Source organism: Heptranchias perlo, unplaced genomic scaffold, assembly GCF_035084215.1.
Source record: "Heptranchias perlo isolate sHepPer1 unplaced genomic scaffold, sHepPer1.hap1 HAP1_SCAFFOLD_1080, whole genome shotgun sequence".
NCBI classification, from domain to species: Eukaryota; Metazoa; Chordata; class Chondrichthyes; order Hexanchiformes; family Hexanchidae; genus Heptranchias; species Heptranchias perlo.
The window spans coordinates 31596-37595 of NW_027138301.1; the positions used below are offsets into that span (position 1 = coordinate 31596).

General features: G+C 53.6%; 1 protein-coding gene across 1 annotated transcript in view; it reads right to left on the bottom strand.

Moving 5' to 3' along the window:
• The window catches only part of LOC137307658 (T-cell surface glycoprotein CD4-like), a gene marked incomplete at its 3' end in the record, with an annotated part of 36087 nt that extends 30371 nt beyond the window's left edge, over positions 1-5716 (bottom strand). The window contains exon 1 of the mRNA XM_067976892.1: positions 5540-5716. The remainder of the gene's footprint in view (positions 1-5539) is intronic.
• Between the last annotated feature and the right edge of the window lie 284 nt (positions 5717-6000).

Genomic DNA, 6000 nt, shown 5'->3' on the forward strand with positions numbered 1-6000 from the left:
AGGGGCGCGGGGGGCGATGGGGAATGGGACGGAGGGGAGAGAGTCTGATTTACGCTCCTGAGACGTTTCTACAGCGTTTATGGCGGCCGTTGCTGTTGCGGTTTCGAAGGTGTGCTCTCTCTCTCTCTCTCCAGCGACACCGTAGCACGGGCGGTGGGGCTATTCGACCGGGTGGGGCGGTCGCTTTCCGACAAATCCCTCGTCGAACGAGGAGTCCGCGGGGGAGCGGGGCCGGGGCTGGGGGGGATTTGGAAAGGCGGGTCGAGGTTCCGGAACTTATTGAGAGTTTGAACTCTCTCCCGGGCAAACGGGCTGCGGGGATCTTTGCTCTCTCCAAATCAGACCCAAAGAAAGTACAAAGAGAGAGAGAGACGGGCGCATAAATTTGTCCTCCGTCTGCAAGGCTTCCTCACTTCTTGCTCAGGCAGGGAATTTAATTCTGTGTTAGTCACTCCTTCGAGATTTACATCGAATAATGTTGAATTTTACAGCGATGAAACAGGCCGTTCGGCCCATCGTGCTCCATGCTGGTGTTTCTGCTCCACACGAGCCTCCTCCCTCCCCGACTCCATCTCCCCCTCTCCTTCCATTCCTTTCTCCCTCATGTGTCTATTCAGCTTCCCCCCCCTTAAATCCATCTCCACTATTCCCCTCGACTACTCCTTGTGGGAGCGAGTTCAACATTCCCACCGCTCTCTGGGGAAAGAAGTTTCTCCTGAATTCCCCGATTGGATTTATTACTGACTCTCTTATATTTATGGCCCCCCCCCCCTAGTTCTGGTCTCTCCCCCACAAGTGGAGACATCTTCTCTCCGTCTACCCTATCGAACCCTTTCATAATCTTAAAGACCTCCATCAGGTCACCCCTCAGTCTTCTCTCTTCTAGAGAAAAGAGCCCCAGTCTGTTCAGTCTTTCCTGATAGTTCGAAACCTCTCAGTTCTGGTGTCATCCTTGTAAATCTTTCTTTGCACCTTCTCCAGTGCCTCTATATCCTTCTTATAATATGGAGACCAGAACTGTGCACAGTGCTCCAAGTGTGGTCTAACCAAGGTATATGGAGACCAGAACTGTGCACAGTGCTCCAAGTGTGGTCTAACCAAGGTATATGGAGTCCAGAACTGTGCACAGTGCTCCAAGTGTGGTCTAACCAAGGTATATGGAGACCAGAACTGTGCACAGTGCTCCGAGTGTGGTCTAACCAAGGTATATGGAGACCAGAACTGTGCACAGTGCTCCAAGTGTGGTCCAACCAAGGTATATGGAGACCAGAACTGTGCACAGTGCTCCAAGTGTGGTCTAACCAAGGTATATGGAGACCAGAACTGTGCACAGTGCTCCAAGTGTGGTCTAACCAAGGTATATGGAGACCAGAACTGTGCACAGTGCTCCAAGTGTGGTCTAACCAAGGTATATGGAGACCAGAACTGTGCACAGTGCTCCAAGTGTGGTCTAACCAAGGTATATGGAGACCAGAACTGTGCACAGTGCTCCAAGTGTGGTCTAACCAAGGTATATGGAGACCAGAACTGTGCACAGTGCTCCAAGTGTGGTCCAACCAAGGTATATGGAGTCCAGAACTGTGCACAGTGCTCCAAGTGTGGTCTAACCAAGGTATATGGAGACCAGAACTGTGCACAGTGCTCCGAGTGTGGTCTAACCAAGGTATATGGAGACCAGAACTGTGCACAGTGCTCCAAGTGTGGTCTAACCAAGGTATATGGAGACCAGAACTGTGCACAGTGCTCCAAGTGTGGTCTAACCAAGGTATATGGAGACCAGAACTGTGCACAGTGCTCCAAGTGTGGTCTAACCAAGGTATATGGAGACCAGAACTGTGCACAGTGCTCCAAGTGTGGTCTAACCAAGGTATATGGAGACCAGAACTGTGCACAGTGCTCCAAGTGTGGTCCAACCAAGGTATATGGAGTCCAGAACTGTGCACAGTGCTCCAAGTGTGGTCTAACCAAGGTATATGGAGACCAGAACTGTGCACAGTGCTCCGAGTGTGGTCTAACCAAGGCATATGGAGACCAGAACTGTGCACAGTGCTCCGAGTGTGGTCTAACCAAGGTATATGGAGTCCAGAACTGTGCACAGTGCTCCAAGTGTGGTCTAACCCAGGTATATGGAGACCAGAACTATGCACAGTGCTCCAAGTGTGGTCTAACCCAGGTATATGGAGACCAGAACTGCGCACAGTGCTCCAAATGTGGTCTAACCCAGGTTCTAGACAAGTTTAACAGAACTTCTCTGCTTTTCAATTTCATCCCTCTGGGGCTAGAAGGTTTCGATTTCTTGAACTGGGGAATTAAATTGGCAGACGAGGCCCCATGCAGTCGAACAGCAGCGAGTTCGCGAACGCTCGGAGGGGGAAGAGTGAGTTGAACGCAGGAAGGCGCAGCCGGGGGGCTTTTTTATTTTATGTCTGCGTCATTATCGGGCGGGCGAGCCCGGAGGTCGCGGTTTGACTTCCGGGCTCGCCCTTGCGACCGTTGTGATATATTACGACCGCTTAATCTCTCGGGGCGCCTCCGCCGTCACAGCTCGCTGGGTTAAAGAAAGAACTTCCTCGGCTCGCCCTCGGTCTCCGTCTGCGGGATCTGGCCGCGCGCGGACAGGAGCCTAGAGATTGGCCGCGCAAAGCGTCCCGAGGTCTCGAGAGGAGATACCTCCGCGGTCGAGCTTTGTCTCGCCTGTCCTGACCTCTCCTCGTGCGGCCGGCCCGGGGTGGCTGATTTAACGCCCTCCGCGTAAAAAGGAGCCTCAGGACTGTCTCTTTAACTCGGCTGAAAGCTCCCTCTCGCCTCGACGGAGACTCAAATCGACCGCGGGCGTTCGAAAACTGATGATTCGCGACGATCGTGGTTTTGACAAACGAAAGAAAAAGTCCGTCTGGTGAACTTCTTAACGGTTGGGAAAAAAAATAAAGGTTGTCGAACGCTCGGCGTGCAAAATTAATTTAATTTTAACGGTTTCAAGGCTCCGAGGGAAATCATTCTTCCCTCCCCCCTCCGCAACTCCCCCCCAAAAAAATAATGTTTCGAGACTTTTTGGCGTCAGAGAGAGAGAAAAGGTTTTAATTCGCCGTTCGTTTAAATTCTCCAGCTCGCTCGTTCTGGAGATTTGATTTGGTAAAATTTTAATCGTTGTGTCTGGGGGTCTGTGTCTGGGTGTCTGTGTGACTGGGTGTCTGTGTGTCTGGGTGTTTGTGTGTCTGGGTGTTTGTGTGTCTGGGTGTCTGTGTGTCTGGGTGTTTGTGTGTCTGGGTGTCTGTGTGTCTGGGTCTTTGTGTGTCTGGGTGTCTGTGTGTCTGGGTGTTTGTGTGTCTGGGTGTCTGTGTGTCTGGGTGTTTGTGTGTCTGGGTGTCTGTGTGTCTGGGTGTTTGTGTGTCTGGGTGTCTGTGTGTCTGGGTGTTTGTGTGTCTGGGTGTCTGTGTGTCTGGGTGTCTGTGTGTCTGGGCGTTTGTGTGACTGGGTGTCTGTGTCTGGGTGTTTGTGTGTCTGAGTGTCTGGGTGTCTGTGTCTGTGTTTCTGTGTCTGGATGTTTGTGTCTGGGTGTCTGTGACTGGGTGTTTGTGTCTGGGTGTCTGTGTCTGGGTGTCTGTTTCTGGGTGTCTGAGAGTAGGGGGAGAGAGAGAAAGATGGGGAGAGTAGGGAGAGAGAGAGAAAGATGGGGAGAGAGTAGGGGGAGAGAGAGAAAGATGGGAAGAGAGTATTGGGAGAGAGAGAAAGATGGGGAGAGTAGGGGGAGAGAGAGAAAGATGGGGAGAGAGTAGGGAGAGAGAGAGAAAGATGGGGAGAGAGTAGGGGGAGAGAGAGAAAGATGGGGAGAGAGTAGGGAGAGAGAGAGAAAGATGGGGAGAGTAGGGAGAGAGAGAGAAAGATGGGGAGAGAGTAGGGAGAGAGAGAGAAAGATGGGGAGAGTAGGGAGAGAGAGAGAAAGATGGGGAGAGAGTAGGGGGAGAGAGAGAAAGATGGGGAGAGAGTAGGGGGAGAGAGAGAAAGATGGGAAGAGAGTATTGGGAGAGAGAGAAAGATGGGGAGAGAGTAGGGGGAGAGAGAGAAAGATGGGGAGAGAGTAGGGGGAGAGAGAGAAAGATGGGGAGAGAGTAGGGAGAGAGAGAGAAAGATGGGGAGAGAGTAGGGGGAGAGAGAGAAAGATGGGGAGAGAGTAGGGAGAGAGAGAGAAAGATGGGGAGAGAGTAGGGGGAGAGAGAGAAAGATGGGGAGAGAGTAGGGGGAGAGAGAGAAAGATGGGGAGAGTAGGGGGAGAGAGGGAATGATGGGAAGAGAGTAGGGGGAGAGAGGGAATGATGGGAAGAGAGTAGGGAGAGAGAGAAAGATGGGGGGAGAGTAGAGGGAGAGAGAGTAGGGGGAGAGAGAGAAAGATGGGGAGAGAGTAGGGAGAGAGAGAGAAAGATAGGGAGAGAGTAGGGAGAGAGAGAGAAAGATGGGGAGAGAGTAGGGGGAGAGAGGGAATGATGGGAAGAGAGTAGGGGGAGAGAGGGAATGATGGGAAGAGAATAGGGAGAGAGAGAAAGATGGGGGGAGAGTAGAGGGAGAGAGAGTAGGGGGAGAGAGAGAGAAAGATGAGGAGAGAGAGAAAGATGGGGAGAGTAGGGAGAGAGAGAGAAAGATGGGGAGAGAGTAGAGGGAGAGAGAGAGAGATGGAGGGAGAGTAGGGGGAGAGAGAGAAAGATGGAGGGAGAGAGTAGGGGGGGGAGAGAGAAAGATGGGGGGAGAGTAGAGGGAGAGAGAGAAAGATGGGGAGAGTAGGGGGAGAGAGAGAAAGATGGAGGGAGAGAGTAGAGGGAGAGAGAGAAAGATGGGGAGAGTAGAGGGAGAGAGAGAGAAAGACTGGGGCAGGGCGAGGGAGAGAGAGAGAGAGAGAAGGAGGGAGTGAGGGGAGGATGGAGAGAGCGACGGATGGAGGGTAGGAGCAGAAGGGGAGGAGAGAATTGGGGCGAGGGGAGGATCACGCCGAGCCGCGATGCCTCTCGCAGCCAAGCAGCCAGCTAAAATTGCAAAGAGCGGGGAGAGACGGATCAACAGCGAGACTGGACGTCTGGGGCCCCGTCTGCCGAGAAGGTGCGTTTCGAGGAGCTCGATTCTCAGCTGGAGGGAGGCCGTTCTGCCCCTCGCGCCCGTGCTGGCTCTCTGAACCAGTCCTCCAATTGGTCCCCTTCGCTTTCCTCCCCCTCTCTCCCGCCGTAGCCCCCACTTGTCCAGGTATTTATCCACTTAAAGTCACAACTGAATTTGCCCTCTGCGTCTTAACAGCCGAGTTGAAAGAAAATTCTGCCCCCGCACTGCTGATTATCTCAAATCGGTGGCAACTAGTCCCCCCCCCGACGCCTCCCGCCTACCGAAATCCCGTCGCCCATTTTGAATGCCTCGACCGAAACTCCCCTCGGCCGTCTCTGCTCCGAGTAGAGGGAACCCTGGCCGCTCGGTCCCCCTGCATTATCTGAAGCCCCTCGTACCTCCCCTGCCTCGGCTGGTAAATTCCCCTCTTAACCGCCTCGGAGGTGAGACTCACCTCGGGATGTTGATCTCTCAGCTTCTGCGATCGGGTAAAGAGATGTAGCCCTCGCAACCAAAGCTCCGGGGCGGGCGGGTGTTTTGGGAAGAGTTTGGGGGGGGGCCCGGGGGCCGCCCTTGGGGTGGGGAGCGAGGGAGAGAGGGAGAGAGGGAGCGAGGCACCGAGTACAGTCCGGGGTTGAGGAACGGAAAAAGGCTCGAGGCTGGGCGTTAGCCGAGGAGTCTGCTCTCGCGATGGTGCAGATCTCACATCCTCGTGACTAAAGAAAGAAAGACACAAGACGGGCGAGGGAGCTTTTAAAGAGAGAGAAAGATGGAGGGTGTAGGGAGAGAGAGAGAGAGAAAGATGGAGGGAGAGGAGAGGGAGAGAGAGAGAAAGATGGGGAGAGTTAGAGGGAGAGAGAGAGAGAGATGGAGGGAGAGTTAGAGGGAGAGAGAGAGAAAGATGGGGGGAGAGGA